The sequence below is a fragment of the Canis aureus genome, unplaced genomic scaffold, assembly GCF_053574225.1.
Source record: "Canis aureus isolate CA01 unplaced genomic scaffold, VMU_Caureus_v.1.0 ptg000132l_RagTag, whole genome shotgun sequence".
In the NCBI taxonomy this organism is placed as follows: Eukaryota; Metazoa; Chordata; class Mammalia; order Carnivora; family Canidae; genus Canis; species Canis aureus.
The window spans coordinates 183,215-200,436 of NW_027554443.1; the positions used below are offsets into that span (position 1 = coordinate 183,215).

Below are 17,222 nucleotides of genomic sequence, written 5' to 3' on the forward strand. Positions count from 1 at the left end.
ACCTGTGCCAAACATATAGTGTGTACGCAGTACATCTTTGTCAAGTGAATGAAGAGTGAATGAATGAGTACTTGTTATTCTGTTGTCATAATTTCCTGTTTATAAATTTCCCATGCTAGATTTTAGGCTCCCTATTGGTGAGCACTATATATATATATATATATATATATATATATATATATATATATATATATGTATTTTATATGTATATACATAATATTTAATGTAGGATGTGTTGAGAAATGTGAAGAGTCTGAAACTTTACTTATAAGCTAGCAAGTTAGCCTGTGTAGTTCTATGGATGCTGCCAAAATAGGTGAGACTTCTGGTTCAGAGACTAAAGGATTTATTATTAATGGTGTAACACCCAGCATAAATGTCCTGTTTGCCTTAGTTCCTCTTGCTCCCTGAGTCCCAGGAGCAGCTCAGAGGGGCCCAGGCTGATATGCATGAGAAATAGGTTATGCATCACAGCTAAGAAAGCCTGTGTTTATGGAACCCAAATCTTATAGTGGGATTCAAGCAAATGTGTCTGACCTATGTTTAAGAGGAGTACATTTTCCTTATTATATTATACAAGACAATAATTTGCCCTCTCTTATAGATGGAGTCACTACCTCTATTTTTCATGAGCATTTACTATTTTAATATCCTTAAAAGGATGGTCTGGAACAAAGGGGCAGTTAATGGCTCAGCTTATAGGACATGCAGAAACATGAGAGACCCTGGAGAATTATGTCCCAATAGTACCTCTGCTGGTCAGATTACAGGAGATCCTTAAAACCATGTGTAGAATAATGTAATTAATAATTGCTACTTCAAATGCAATAATTTTGAATGTAAAGTGTTACTGTTTGTGCATTGGTGTTCCTTTAAAAGATTTCATCTATTTATTCATATAGCAGTCTTTTTGATTTCATGGTACTTTTACAAATATTTGACTATTTTATGCTTTAAATAACTAATGAATATTAACTTTTGATGAAGACTACAGTTATTTTAACATTACAACTCCAAAATTATTATAACTCCTTTTGAATGCGTGAAAAAGCCTGAAGCTCAAAGAAATACGATGAGTAGAGAACATATTCTAAAATAGTATGCATAGTTTTAATGTATTTAAAGCTTATAATAACCTCTGCTTAATCAAATCAAATAAAGTAGAACCTCAATGTACTAGAACACTCAAATAACTTTTGTCCTCCTTCATGTAACTTTCAAGGAGGGTCATGAAATCTAGCAAGAAAGAGAGATAAACAGGGAGAGTTAACCTAGTGGACTTACAGTTATCATAGCTACGCCTCAGAGATATTGTGGTTTTTGTTCCAGACCACTGCAGCTAAGCAAGTATCACAATAAAATGAATTCTTTGCTTTTCCAGTGCATATAAAAATTATGTTTGCACTATACCTTAGCCTGTTAAGTGTGCAGTAGTATTATGTCTAAAGAAACAATGTACATACCTTAATTAAAAAGTACTTTATTGTTAGAAAATTCTATTATACAAATTTTCAAGGAGTCATAATTGTTTGTTGGTGGAAGGTCCTGCTTCTACGTTGATTGCTGCTGCCTGGTCTGGGTGGTAGTCACTGAAGGTTGGAGTAGCTGTGCCAATTTGCTAAAATCAGACAGCAATGAAATTTGCTACATCAATTGGCTCTTCCTTTCATGAACAGTTCTCTGTAGGATATGGTGCTATTTGATAGCATCTTACCCGCAGTACAACCTCTTTCAAAATTGGAGTCAGTCTTCTCAAACCTTGCTGCTGCTTTATCAACTAAGTTTATGTAATATTCTGAATCCCTTATTGCCATTTCAACAATCTTTACAGATTCTTTCCCAGGAGTAGGAATAGGTTACGTCTCAAGAAATTATATTCTTTTTTCATCCATAAGAAGCAACTCCTAATCTGTTCAAGTTTTTCCCCCCACTTTTAAAGCCTTCATTTTTGGCATTAGTACTTTTTTAAAAATTTTAAGTTTTTGCTTAGATTCTAGTTGGTTAGCATGTGGTTCAATATTGGTTTCAGAAGTAGAGTACAGTGATTCATTACTAATGTATAAAATCATGTGCTCATCACAAGTGCAACCAATAATACTCATCACCCAATTCACCCATCTCCCCTCCAGCAGCCCTCAGTTTGTTCTCTGTAGCTAAGAGTCTCCTGTGGTTTGCTTCTTTTTTTGTTTTCCCTTCCCCTATGTTCATCTGTCTTATTTCTTAAATTCCACATATAAGAGAGATGATATGGTATTGATCTTTTTCTAACTGACTTATTTCATCCAAGTTTTATTATGAGATTGCAGCAGTTCAGTCACAACTTCAGGTTCTACCTCTAATTCTAGTTCTCCTGCTGTTTCCACCCCATTTGCAGTTATTTCCTCCACTGAAGTCTTGAGCCCCTCAAAGTCATCCCTGGGGTTTAGAGTCAACTTCTTCCAAATTCCTATTTCTGTTGATATTTTGAATGCTTCTCACGAATCACAAATGTTCTTAATAGCATTTAGCGTGGTCAGTCCTTTCCAGAAGGCTTTCAATGGACTTTTCCCACATCCATCAGAGAAATCAGTATCTATGGCATCTATAGCTGTATGAAATGTGTTTCTTAAATATTAAGCCTTGAAAGTTGAAAATGACCACTTGATCCATGGGCTGCAGAATGGATGTTGTATTAGAGGTAGAAAAACAGCATTAATCTCACTGTACCTCTCTGTCAAAGCCCTTGGGTGCCCAGGTGCGTTGTTAGTGAGCAGTCATATTTTGAAACGAATCTTTTTTTTTTTCTGAGCAGTCAGTTCAACAGTGGACTTAAAACATTCAAGAAATCATGTCATAAATAGATGTACGGTCATCTAGGCTTTGCAGTTCCATTTATAGAGCACAGATAGAAGGGATTTAGCATAATTCTGAAGGGCCCTAGGAATTTCATAACAGTAAATGAGCATTGGCTTTGGCTTAAAGTCATCAGCTACATTAGCCCCTAACTTAGAGAGTCAGCCTGTCTTTTGATGCTTTAAGGCCAGACATTGACTTCTCTCTAGCTATGAAAGTCCTAACGTCCACTATGAGGCTGTTTAATCTACATTGAAAATCTGCGGTTCAGTGTGGCTGCCTTCATTAATTCTCTTTGCTACAACTTCTGGATACCTTGCTGCAGCTTCTGCATCAGCACTTGCTGCTTCACCTTGCACTTTTATGTCATAGAGATGGCTTCTTTCCTTAAACTTCATGAAATAACCTCTGCTAGCTCAGACTTTTCTTCAGCAGCTCAACTAATTAATTATTAGGACTTTTTTTTTCAGAACAGTTTTCAAGTCACAGAAAAGTTGAGGAAAAAGTAGAGATTTCTCACATACCTCTCCTGCCCTAAACACACACACACACACACACACACACACACACACATACACACACACAGAGAGAGAGAGAGAGAGAGCATCTCCTACATCAGATTTCCCAGCGGGCAGGGGAGGGGGGCATTTGTCACAACTGATGATTCGACACTGATACATCATAATTATTCAAAGCCCAGTATGGTCCACTCTTGGTGTGATACATTCTGTGGGTTTGGAAGAATGCGTGGTAAAATCTATTTGTCAATATGGTATCATACAAAGTATTTTCATGACATTGCTCTTGTATTGAAAATACTCTTGTGAATCACCTCATCAGCCTTCCCCCCACCTCTAAATTCTGGCAACCACTCCTCCTTTTACTCATTTCATATTTTTGCCTTTTCCAGATGTTAAATAGTTGAAAGCCTACAGTATGGAGCCTTTTCAGCCTGGTTTCTTTCACTTAGTAACATGCATTTAAGTTTCCTCCATGGCTTTTCATGGATTGATAGCTCATTTATTTTTAGTGCTGAACAACACTCCACTGTCTGGGTATAGTACAGTTTGTCCATTCACCTATTGAGGGACTTTTTTTTTTTTTTTTTTTTTTTTTTTGCTTCCATGTTTTGGCAGTTAGGAATTGCCATGTACAGGTTTCTGTGTGGATGTGTTTTGGGCTCCTTTGGGTATATATCAAAGAGTACCCTTCTTTAAATTTTTAAGTCTTTGCATGAGACCCAAATTATCAGCTCCAGTGCTTTGCTCATTTCATGTTTATTTCTTATACATGATTCTCTGTAGGAATCATCTCAAACCATCAAAGAAGTTCTAACAGTGAGTCTGATATAAGACCATCTGATTCTGTATCCATCACCCTGCCAAGGTTCCTTGGCTCCTACATAAATTTAATTTCTTCTCTCCTAGTGAAAAGCTCTCAACGTGACAGTGATAGTGTAGGAGCCTGTGTGTCTTTCTACCAAATATCCCCTAACATCCTTTCTTTGGGGGTAGCTACTATAATTATATTTATATAACTAATAGTGGCAACAAGAGTAATTTTACTGAAAATAATTAAAAGCTGCTATAGAGTCACTAGGTTTTTTACTCATATCCATAGAAATAGAAATAGACAAATAAGTTTTAGAAACTTTATGTCAGGGACACCTGGGTGGGTCAGTGGTTGAGCGTCCACCTCTGGCTCAGGGCATGATCCTGGGGTCTGGGATCGAGTCCTGCATCAGGCTCCTGTGGGAATCTTGCTTCTCCCTCTGCCTATGTCTCTGCCTCTCTCTGTCTCTCTCATGAATAAATAAATAATATCTTAAAAAATTAAAAAAGAAACTATGTCAACAGATATCCTATGATGAGCATAACAGCTTCTAGCACAAAGCTTGGTATACAATAAACCCTGAAGTAGTGATAACTATGGTTCTTGCAAATTATGCTGTTTCTGATAATGATGATAATTAAGAAAGTCAATAGTGAGGCTCCAGAAAAGTGAACAATCTTTGAACCTCAATTGTTAAAATTTACCCAGAATATTATATCTCTAAGTCAGAAAAGACTGTTTTTTTAAGATTATTTATTCATTTATTTATGAACAACACTGAGAGAGAGACAGAGACTTAGGCAGAGGAAGAAGCAGGCTCCTTGCAGGGAACCCAATGTGGGACTCAATCCTGGACCCTGGGATCACGACCTGAACTGATGGCAGTTGCTCAACTGATGAGCCACCCAGGCGTCCCGACATACAGAATTTTTAATAGCTGTTCTTATGAAGTGTATATTTGGTTAACAGCTAGCTAAATTAATTTCAGCTGGTTTATTACATCTCTGAACAGCTGAGGTGAGTTTTTAAAATGTGTATAGAAATCTAAATATTTGGGAACACAGTATATTAGATAGGCATATTTAAATTTTAGCAGCAAAGCATCTGTTAAAAATTGCTGTCTTTGATGGATCTTATCTAATAAAACTAGAAAATTGCCACAGTGGTTTCTGAAATTTTACCACCATTAGTATATTCATTTATTTCTACATTGGTATCTCCTTGGATAGCAGACAATAGACAATAAGGCTCCCTTTCCAGGGAACTATGTGTGATAGCTATTCCATAGTAGCAATAACTTGTTTTCTTTCTGTATTTTCGTAAAAGAACTCCTGGATCCTTTTTTTTTTAAGATTTTATTTATTCATGAGAGACAGAGAGGCAGAGACATAGGCAGAGGGAGAAGCAGGCTCCCCGCAGGAACCTGATGTGGGACTTGATCCCTGGACCTGAGATCATGCCCTGCACCGAAGGCAGATGCTCAACCACTGAGCCACTCAGGTGTCCCCCTTTGTTTTTTTTTAATTGTCTGAAAAAGGAATCAAAAGCATTACTTTCTCAGGGATTGAAATGGCAACTACATACTTTGAAACCACTGAAATCTAGGTATATTTATGAGTTATTTATATATTATGTATTTATAAACAGAGATGGCCTATAAAAATGTAGTTTTAAATATTCTTAGTATTTTTCCCCTAACCTGTCATAATTATCATTGAAGTGAAAAATCTTTGGATTTCAATCCATTTACATAGTTTCCTAACTCTATGACCTTAGTTAGATTAATAACTTCCCTGAACTTTCCTTTCTTCCTTGGGCTATTGTGAAAGTTGGATCTATATAAAGTGTTTAGTACAGGGTCTATGACATAGGTATCTATTAAATATTAGCTATAATTCATACTATTATTATAACTTCTCAGTCCTGTCTTTCTCTTCCTCTTTTCTAATGGCTTTGTGGAAATTAACTATTTCTTACCTATTTCCTGAAAAGTGGGTCAAATTATTCTGCCCTATAAATATTATGCAATGCATATAATACTTTGGGAAATATTAAGCTCTACAAAATTGGTGGTGAACGTAATATTAATTATAATAATCTTGGTTTTTCAAATTTTAATCTTTTTGAAGTAGCTACTTTTCATATTTTAGTATAAAATAATCCGTAGGAACAATGAAGTCTTCCAAATAATGTCATAGTGGCAGAGAAATAACATGAGTATCGAATAAATTAGGTAGACCTTGGCAATTCTATACTCAATATAGCTGAATAATGCTGTTTCTTTGACAAATTATTTGGTAAAAATGTAATTTCTTAAATTGATAATTCTGCTTTATTAATTTTTCAGTATGGAAAGCACAACTCTGGTTTTTATTTCTTTCAGATCAGATAGGATCCATTTTTTCCTCAAATGTATCCTTTAATGTACTTAGAGAAGTATAACAAGGTATTTCAGTTGAGCTTTACGATTCTAAAGTATATGAATACTCCGGAGAGCCATCCTAGGAGTCACATTTTGTTTTTCAGGCTCCAAATGTGACTTTGAAGCAGATAGCTGTGGTTGGTTTGAAGCAATTAGTGGTGACCATTTTGATTGGGTATGGAACTCTAGAAGTAACCTTTTGGCTGAATTTGAGCAACAGGCTCCACCTAGGGATCATACTCCCAACACAACTGAAGGTAATAAGCAAGGAGAGGCTTTTGTTCACCCTTGGTCAGGCCTGTTAAGAGAAAGATAAGCATTTAAAGCTCTATGTTACTGCAACAAATAGTGTGACAAATAGCTAAATAGTGTCAATTACGTTTATGTTGTTAGTGTGAAATGACTCCTTTAAGGGTGGTGGGGAGGGAGTATAGATATGCTTTTGGCTGAATTCACTTAAATTATTAACTTTTTGCATGATTTTCAACCTGGAGGTAGATACTAGTTTAGTTTTCATAAGAGCAAATTTGACTCATCATATTTATTGATTTTTGATTGTATAGTCTTAATTTTAGTCAGACACAGAGCTTAGTACAAGGTTAAGAGGCAGGTGCCTCAACTCAGTCGGCTAACTTACAATTTGTATTTGTATCTCAATAGGGCATTTTATGTTCATTCTGAAGAAAGCAGAAGCTTGTCACAAGTTGCCAAACTCCAGAGCCCAACGTTTAGCCAGGCAGGACCTGGATGCATACTTTCCTTCTGGTAAATACTAAAAACTGTGGTCAGCTACCCCAGCAACCCGGTGGTTGCAGGCGTACTTCTGCACTTGTTAGACTTTATGATTTGCCCTTGGTTTGCCTTTAAAAATAGGTACTGTTATATTTATACAATTAGCATTTTACTTAGAAGCACATTATCAGTATTTGTTGTGTTCTTTCTTTAGATGAAAGAGACTCTTTCCCTCCAACAGTGGATTATAATTTAATTAACTCTGCCTCCTCTGTTCTAGATGGAACTCCTTGAGAAAGGCTCCCAGGGTCCTGGAGCCAGAGTATGCACCTCAGCAGATAAGCTCTCACATATGAGCAGCAATGATTACTGCAAGAAATAAAGGCGTCCATTGTAGCTAATTATTAATCAACGGTTGACTGAGTGGAAGAGCCTATAAGTTAAATATTTAGTCTATGCAATAAATCATTTCCATTCCTTGTGTTTGTTCTTTTTCAGGTTTTATGACCATGGTCTGTCAGTGGGAGCAGCTGAGCTACAGCTACATGTGGAAGATTCCAACGACTCTACAGTACTCTGGAGAGTATTGTGTAACCAGGGCAACCAGTGGTCACAGGCCACTATTCAGCTTGGACGCCTTACTCAGCCCTTCCATTTGTCACTAGATAAAGTCAGTCTTGGCATTTATGATGGAGTCTCAGCTATTGATGACATCAGATTTGAAAATTGTACCCTTTCTCTTCCTGCAGAGAGCTGTGAAGAGCTGGACTTTTTCTGCTGTCGACGCAGCAAGGCTTGCATAGAAAAACTTCTGTTATGTGATTTGGTAGATGATTGTGGTGATCATACTGATGAGGTTGACTGTGGTAAGTGCTTTGTTGTTGTTGTTGTTATTATTATTAATTATTATTATTATTTTGGTCCATCGTATTTTTACAGTGGAGATCTTGATTTGTTCACTGTTTTCTAGCCAATCAAGGCAAAGACAGGAAACATTGTTCCAGAGTTGACGACCGTGATGAGTGGTTGATTAATCAGGTTACCGATATTTGTTATGTGGACTTATTAACTAGATACTATAGATAAAGTGCTAACCACAATGACTGAGTTTCAGATCTCATGGAATTTACAGTCTAATTGAGAAGTAGATATTATTCAAATATTGTTTTAAAAATACAAACTGGAAGCTTTGATGGGAGATACGGAGAGGAGTGCGGTGACTTTATAATAATGGTATTAAACTTTCTAAAGGAGATGACTTAGCTGAGATCTGAAAATAAAAAAGTCAAAGCATATATATGCAAAAGCCCTGATATGTGACCGTGTAGCAGATGGAGGCCAGCCAGTGCGGTAGGAGCGAGGAGGTGAAGGAGAGATAGGGTGCAGTATAAGGACAGAAATGTGAAGGAGGCCAGATTTGCAGATATTTATAGTCTATATTAGGAAAGTTTTTCTTCATTTGAGGGTTTTTAAGAAGGAAAGTGGTATAATAAAATTGGCATATTAAAACATGTCAGTGTAGATACAGAGTGATAAGTGGATTGGAGGAGAGTGGATTTGGGAGACCCATCAGGAGGCCATTGCGATAATCCACTGAGGAGGGGTGGGCAGCCTGTATCACAGCGGCAGTGATGGAGATGGAGGGACTGATGTTTGGGGAAATACTTAGGAGGGACATTTGATGATGTTTTGGCTATAGGGAGCAGGGAGTGCTGTGTCAAAGGTAAGTCTTGAGTTTCTGGTTTAAATTACCAGAAAGTTTATGGTATCTGATGATTGTATACATTTTATAATTTAATAAACCTAGCACCAGGTAGTGCCCATTGCACTTGCTCCTGAAAATGAATCAGAAGCTTATAGCTGTTTTTTACTTCAATTACAAAATCAATCAGAAAAAGAATTTGCATCTTTCTTTGTCCAGAAATAGCAACAATTCTTAAAATTCAAGCTATATGCCTATTACATTGAGAGGCTAATTATAAACCAAAGTGAAGCCATAAAATGCTTGGTGCATCATAGGAAACACTGCATTAAGAAACTTCCATATAAATTATTGTACAGCATGCTGCATATATGTGATCTTTGATACAGTCAGGTGGATTGAAGTCAGAATTACCATGCATCTCATTACACAACTAATTCTTTGAGTGGATATAAATAAAGTTGATAATTTAGACAATGGCTAACATAAGAAGTGTAACTTGTCCCCAAGGTAATTTATTTTTGTGGCTTTAGAAAGCTTTTTCATCTTTCTGAAGCTCTCCGAAGCCCACTCCTCAAAAAAAAAAAAAAAAAGCAAATTATCCTTAAAACTACTATTAACTTAGATGGAGTTATGTCAGTACAACTATAATAATCAAAATACTACTTGTGACTAAATATTAGTGAAAGAGAACAGTAGTGGTATCAGAGTGTCAGTTTCTCTCGCAGCTTTCCATATAAATGTGTTCCTGGATTCCATAGAAAGCATTAGGCATCCAGAAATCTATGTTTTATTTCCTAAATCTTCCTACGTTTAGAGATAGGGTTTTTTATTTGAAGGTGGAGCTACGTGCATTCCCTTTCAAAATAGAGATTGAACATACAGTCAATATGAAGACAGGCAATATCAAAATCTGTTGGCTTTAGTGCCAGTTTTATGTCAAAAAACTTAGCAGCTTGACATTCTCCTTCTGCTCCACAGCCAAAGATTGACACCCGGAGAGTATGCTGTGGGTCCCCAGTTCACGTCACAGCTGGGCTTGATTAGTCACAAGTGAGGAAATATCAAACAAAAGCTCATCTCCCATTTGACATTTACTCACTGGGCTCCCATCATTAGTTCTAAGCTCCTGTTCCGTGGTTTTCAAAGACAGATGATTTGTTCTAGCCCGGCTGCATTTATCCACATTTGCTTATATTTATTGTTTCAGAATATTTATTCCCCTTTGGCACCAAGTGCATTTACTAAGATGAATAGTGAAAGGACAGCTGACATTTATATGTTTAAAAAATATTAACTTTGGTGAATGAAGCTAAAATGTAAAACTATGCATTAATTCTAACTCCTGTTCCTTCTACCCAAATAATGCTAAATGTTTTTATTCTAAAAACAAATCCTTGTTGTCAACAAAATGTTCACATCCTGAAAATGACTACATTACTATATTCTGGAAATTGTGGTAGATAAGCTAGGTGACGAGGGGCTAGTCAATCCTTTATAAGTGCTTTGAATTCTTCTAGTGCCTGGAAGGAGTTTTAAGCTTAAAAGCTCCAGCTCAAAGGAGCTGCAATCCAGTGAGAAGAAAAGACTGCCTCTCAGGAGATGCTGCCAAGAGCCCGCAGCACAACAGGAGGCATAAATAGAGAAGGAGAGAGGAGTGAGGTGTTTAAGGCAAGTGGGGAAGGTGGTGTATGCTAAGAAAAGGCTGGCCAGGGACAAACAGGAAGTTAATTTAACTTGGGAAACGTAAAGCTTGAAAGAAGAGCTTAGATTTCAGTTTGGATTAAATGAGCATGTATGTACAGGAAGAAAATGATAAATTGCCATGGAAGGCAGAAGAATGGTCTTTCTGGCACTGATGGAGGGAAATGTGGAATTGGGGCAAGATGAAACCAAAGGGAGGAGTTTTTCAGCCTGAGGTCTGGAAAATGCTGGCATCAGGATCATGTTGAATACTTGTTAAAAATATGGATTGCTCGGTCCCCCATATCTAACCAGGTAGTGCTGGTATGGAGCTTCGCCATGGAGCAAGCAATTATGCTGTACACATCAGGTGATTCTGAAAGATTGGACTCTATTAAAGTATGACTCTTCAGTTCTGCATGTTAGAATCGCCAAGGGAGATAATGAATTATCTTGATGTTCAACCGCACTATTTGTGGCAGTTCAGTCAACATCTCCGGGGGGGCTGGGGGGGCTCAGTTGGTTCAGCATCCAACTCTTGATTTCGGCTCAGGTCATAATCTCAGGGTTGTGAGACTGAGCCCCTGTAGGGCTCTGTGCTCAGTGGAGAGCCTGCTTGAGATTATCTCTCCCTCTGTCCCCTGACCCCCCTTTTCTCTCTCTAAAATAAATAAATCTTTTTTTTTAAAATAAATAAATCTTTAAAAAAATAAATCAACATCTCTGAAGATAAGTTCTGGAACTTCATGTTTTTTGTTTTGTTTTGATTTTTAACATTCACTGGTGATTGGGACATTTGGCTAAGGCTGAAATCGACTGAGCCAGAAGTTTATAGTATTGAGTCAGTCATGGTGCCCTCATCATTTGCATAAAGTTATAGTGCTGGAAATGGTGAAGGATGGGTATAAAAGGCATTTGGAAAATAATGGCTGAAGTAATGCCCCCCCCCAGTCTATAAAATATTATTACTTGATATAAATCTAGGATTTATTCACTTTTTAAAAACTTTTAGTGTCGCATTTAAAAAACATTAAAATCATTAACCTTGGCAGGAGCCAAATATCAACAAGTATTCTTAATCATGTTTTTTGTCCTTAATTATTTTTTTGTTGTTATTTCATGCCAATTTCAGTACCTGAGTTCCAATGTAACTTTGAAAATGGAATCTGTAACTGGGAACAAGATACAGAAGACGACGTTGATTGGACCAGGAAGCACGGTCCAACTTCAACACTTAATACAGGGCCAATGAAGGCTCATACCTTGGGCACAGCTAAAGGACACTATCTCTACATAGAATCTTCGGAGCCACAGGTTTTCCAAAACAGAGCTACTTTCCTCAGCCCTGTCCTCAATGCCACCGATGCAGGGGGCTGCACCTTCCGCTTATATTACCACATGTTTGGAAAGCATATTTATAGGCTGGCCATCTACCAGAGAGTTTGGAGTAACACAAGAGACAGCTGCTGTGGCAGATATTTGGGAATCAAGGCAACAGATGGATGAGGAAACGCCTCAATCTTTCCAGCAGGAAGCCTTTTCAGGTATAGATAATGGCTTTCGTAATGTGTATTTAAGATGCATTCAGAATGTCTAAGGAATATGAAAGATCACTATATCCTTGAATTAAAAGCCAGTGGAATTTGGTCAGAGTTATTTGGAAGTACATTTATCATGCAATTAAGGTTGTGCCAAAGCATGTTAAGTTGCTTTCCTCTTTGACTCCCCCCAATAATCTGTGATTAAAATTTCTAAAGGTGGACACATGGCATTGGCAGCAGCTACAGGTCCCTCTGACTTTAAGTCATTTTTCTCTTGAAATAAAAAATCTGGAGGGAAAAAGAGTTTTGCGCAATATATGGTACTCTGCCAAATGTTCAGGTTCTAAAATCTGTGATTTTTAAATATTCCATCAGACTTTTCCACCTTTTATAGGTAAGCAGCAGAAATTCGAGAAGGGTGCATGCTGTGTTGGAGAATCACACAGCTACTCTGGGGCAGAGCCAGAGGTCTAGCTAGGTCTCCTCACTCCTGCTGAAATATTCTTTACTGTGATTCTCACCTACCTTCTCCTAAAAGGAAAACTTGGGGGCAGCCCGGATAGCTCAGCGGTTTAGCGCTGCCTTCAGCCCAGGGGCTGATCTGGAGTCCCGAGATCCAGTCCCACCTCAGGCTCCCCGTGAGGAGCCTACTTCTCCCTCTGCCTGTGTCTCTGCCTCTCTCTCTCTCTCTCTCCTCTCTGTGTTTCTCATGAATAAATGAATAAAATCTTAAAAAAATAAATAAAAGGAAAACTTGGAATGGTGGGTTTAAATGCTTACGTGGCTTTTAAGATTTTATGAAGGCAATTTCTATTATCTCTTGGATTCCCTTAGCAATTCCCTGAAGTGGGTAAGTCAGGATCTTTTTTATCAGTTTTACAAATATGAATAAAACATTTGGAGAGGTTGTTATTTATATCTGGCCAAATAGATGGTGCACAGCAGGATGGGGGCTTGGAATGGAATCTGCAGTTTCCAATTAATTCACATTCATTCCCTTTCTAATATATCATACAGCCTGTCATGTGTAGGAGGGTCGAATATTCTTTTTCTCTTTGCTCCAATAGATCTAGATGTAATATACAGGGAGGAACTCCTTACCACTCCTGGCTAAACTTTTTTTTTTACATGTACTGAATTTCTCTGTTCCCTTATTTAAAGCGCTGTTTCAACCTAAATATCTTGAGAGCCATGATAGAGGGGCGTCTGGGTGGCTGCATCAGTTAAGCATCTGCCTTGGGCTCGAGCCATGATCTCAGGTCCTGGGATCCAGCCCTGCATTGGGCTCCCGCTCACTAAGAAGCCTGCTTCTGCCTCTGCCTGCCACTCCTCTTGCTTATGCTCTCTTTCTCTGTGTCAGATAAATAAATAAAAGCTTTTTAAAAAGCCATCATAGATATACGTTGTATATGACTCACTAAAGAATACATTGAAATGGGTGATTTGTCCAGATAGACACAGGCGGAAATTATGAGAACTAGTCTGCTATATGTAGAGTGTTATTTTGCTGTTCAGCCATGTGGCAGGTGCATGTAATCACAAGAAATGAAATGGAAGGAAGGTTCTTCGACTTTTATTTAATAATGGATCACCCACTTCAAATTTAATCAGATGAATTGTAAGTTGGGTCAAACTAGTATCCTTCTGATATTTACTCAAGAGTTGGTTGCCAGGAGAAAATCACCTTGGCAAGGGAGCTGTTTCACATTCAGATGAACAGAGAACTAACCAAGGAATCCTTTAGTTATGAATCAAAAATATAGAAATTGGTGTGTGGAACCAATTTTGGGTTATACATGCAGTACTCTGTTTTTATCCAATGGTTCTTCTAGGCTTTATTTTTTTCCAATGACATTCAGGCTTGAGAAGGTAAAATCAGATTGTGCTTGTGGTGTAGTTAAGATAATAAAAATTGGGTCCAATTTCAGCGACCAGAGATATTCCTTCATTGAATAATAAGTATACAGAGTTGTGGTGAGAGCAGAAATAACCAAGATTTTACTTAGCTGTGATATTGTAGGTGAAATTAGCTAGTGTCAGTCCAGCAGGTAATGTGCTCATTAAATGTTTGTTTAAAAGAAAAATCCAAGGATTTTTCAGGAGCTATGTATGTATATATAGTTGACACACAAGGTTACATTAGCTTCAGGTGTACAACATAGTGATTCAACAAGACTATATATATATATATATATATGTTTTTTATAAATATAAATATATATATATATATATATATTTTTAAGACCATATATTATACTATGTTCACCACAAGTGTAGCTACGGCCTGTCCTGACACACTGCTCTTACACCATCTTTAACTGTATTCTTCACGCTGGGCATTCATTCTTATGGCCTACTCATTCAATAACTAGAAGTCTATATCTCACACTTCCCTTCACCATTTTGCCCAACACCCCACACTCCTCTCCTGTGACAACCACCAGTTAGTGGTCCGGATTTATGCATCTCATTTTGCTTTTTGTTTGTTTACTCATTTTTAAAAACTTCCACTTAAGTATTTGTCTGAGGTATTTCACTTCACACGATACCCTCTAGGTTAATCCATGTTTTCTCAAATGGCACACCTCCTCCTTTTTATGGCTATATGATATTCCGTGTGTGTGTGTATGTATATACATAATACTTTCTAATCCATTTGTCTATTGATGGGCATTTAGTTTGCTTCCATATCTTGACTATCACAAATAATGCTGTGGTAAACATATGGGTGCATTCATCTTTTCAAATTAGTGTTTTTGTGTTTTGGGGGTAAATAATAGTGCATTATTGGATCATAAGATATTTCTACTTTTAAGCTTTTGAGCAACCTCCATACTCTTTCCACAGTGGCTGCTCCTCTTGCATTCCCACCAACAGTGCAAGAGGGTTCCTTTTTCTATATGTCCTGCTAAAACTTTTTGTATCTTGTATTTTTGGTTTTAGCCATTCTGACAGGTTTATAGTGATATCTCATTGTGGTTCTAATTTGCGTTTCCCTGATAATTAGTGATGTTGAACATATTTTCATGTGTCTGTTGGCCATCTATATGTATTTGGAGAAATGTATGTATGTCATTTGCCCATTTTTTAATTGGATTGTTTGGCTTTTTTGGTATTAAGTTGTATAAATTCCTTATATATTTTGGATATTAATACTTTATTACATATATCATTTGTACATATCTTCTCCCATTCAGTAGGTTGTCATTTTGTTTTGTTGATAATTATATTTGCTGTGTAAAAGCTTTTTATTTTGACGTAGTCCCAATAGTTTATTTTTGATGTTGTTTCCTTGCCTCAGCAGACATATCTAGAAAAATAGTGCTATGGCTGATGCCAGGGACATTACTGCCTGTGCTCTCTTCTAGGGTTTTTATGGTTTCAGGTCTTATGTTGAGTTCTTTAATCCATTTTGAGTTTGTGTGTGGTGTTAAAAAGTGGTCTAATTTCCTTCTTTTTCATGTAGCTATCCAATTTTCACAGCACCATTTATCGAAGGACTATCTTTTCTCCATTGCATATTCTTGCCTCTTTATTCATAGATTAATTGACCATTTAATCCTATGTTTGTTTCTGAACTCTCTCTTTTGTTCTTTTGATTTATGTGTTGATTTTTTGTACCAGTACCATAGTTTTTTTATTAGTACAGTTTTGCAATATATCTTGAAATCTGGAACCATGACACTTTTAGCTTTTGTTATTCGCTCTCAAGATTGTGTTGGCTATTCAGTCTTTTGTGGTTTCCTACAAATTTCAGTATTATTTATTGTAGTTCTTTGAAAAATACTTGGGATTTTTCTAGTTCCGTAGACATGTTAAATTGTTTATTGGAGCTTTATTTTGATTCTTGAGGTAGGCTGATATCCCTATATATTTCTCTCTTAGAACTGCTTTTGCTGCCTTCCCAAAATTTTGGACCATTGTGTTGTCATTTATATTTGTGTCTATGCATTTTGTTATTTCTCCTTTAATTACCCTGTTGACTGTTTGGTAGTATGTTGTTGAGTCTCCATATATTTGTGACATTTTCACTTATTTCTTGTGATTTATTTCTAGTTTTATAGCATATGATCAAGATATTTATAATTGCCATATCCTCTTATGGATTAATCCCTTTATTATTTTGTAATGACCATCTTTGTCTCTTGCTACTCTCTTTGTTTTAAAGTCTGTCCTGTCTGATATAAGTATTGCCATCCTGGACTGTTTTGTTGTTGTTGTTGTTGTTGTTGTTGTTGTTGTTGTTTTGCTTTTCCTTGTATGGTGAATTTTTTTTTAATCCTTCATTTTCAATCTTTATGAGTCTTTAGGTCTGAAGTGAGACTCCTGTTGGCATCTTTAGATGGATATTGTTTTTCTTTTCTTTAATATTTTACTTATTCATGAGAGATAAACAGATAGAGGCAGAGACATAGATGGAGAAGCAGGCTTGCTGTGGGGAGCCTGATCCAGGACTCGAACCCAAAACCCAGAGATCATGACCTGAGCCAAAGGCAGATGCTCAGCCACTGAGCCACCAACGTGACCCCAATGGATATTGTTTTTCTTATCCATTCTGCCACCCTTTTATCTTTTGATTAGAGCTGTTAGACCATTTACATTTTTTTTATTTTTTTAACCCTTTATTTTTTATTTTTTAATAATAAATTTATTTTTTATTGGTGTTCAATTTACCAACATACAGAATAACACACAGTGCTCATCCCGTCAAGTACACCCCTCAGTGCCCATCACCCATTCACCCCCCACCCCCGACCCTCCTCCCCTTCCATCACCCCCAGTTCGTTTCCCAGAGTTAGGAGTCTTTATGTTCTGTCTCCCTTTCTGATATTTCCCACACATTTCTTCTCCCTTCCTTTATATTCCCTTTCACTATTATTTATATTCCCCAAATGAATGAGAACATACAATGTTTGTCCTTCTCCGATTGACTTACTTCACTTAGCATAATACCCTCCAGTTCCATCCACGTTGAAGC

General features: G+C 37.0%; 2 long non-coding RNA genes across 3 annotated transcripts in view; one reads left to right on the top strand and one right to left on the bottom strand.

Annotated features, from left to right (window-relative positions):
• LOC144309639 (uncharacterized) overlaps positions 1 to 17,222 on the bottom strand; it is a 41,586-nt gene that overhangs the window by 10,970 nt on the left and 13,394 nt on the right. The gene's annotated exons all lie outside the window — the stretch shown is intronic.
• Positions 8,085 to 17,222, top strand: part of LOC144309640 (uncharacterized) — a 39,835-nt gene continuing 30,697 nt past the window's right edge. For both annotated transcript variants that reach the window (XR_013375577.1, XR_013375576.1), the window contains exons 1-2: positions 8,085 to 8,184; positions 11,836 to 12,247. This is a non-coding gene — a long non-coding RNA (uncharacterized LOC144309640). The remainder of the gene's footprint in view (positions 8,185 to 11,835; positions 12,248 to 17,222) is intronic.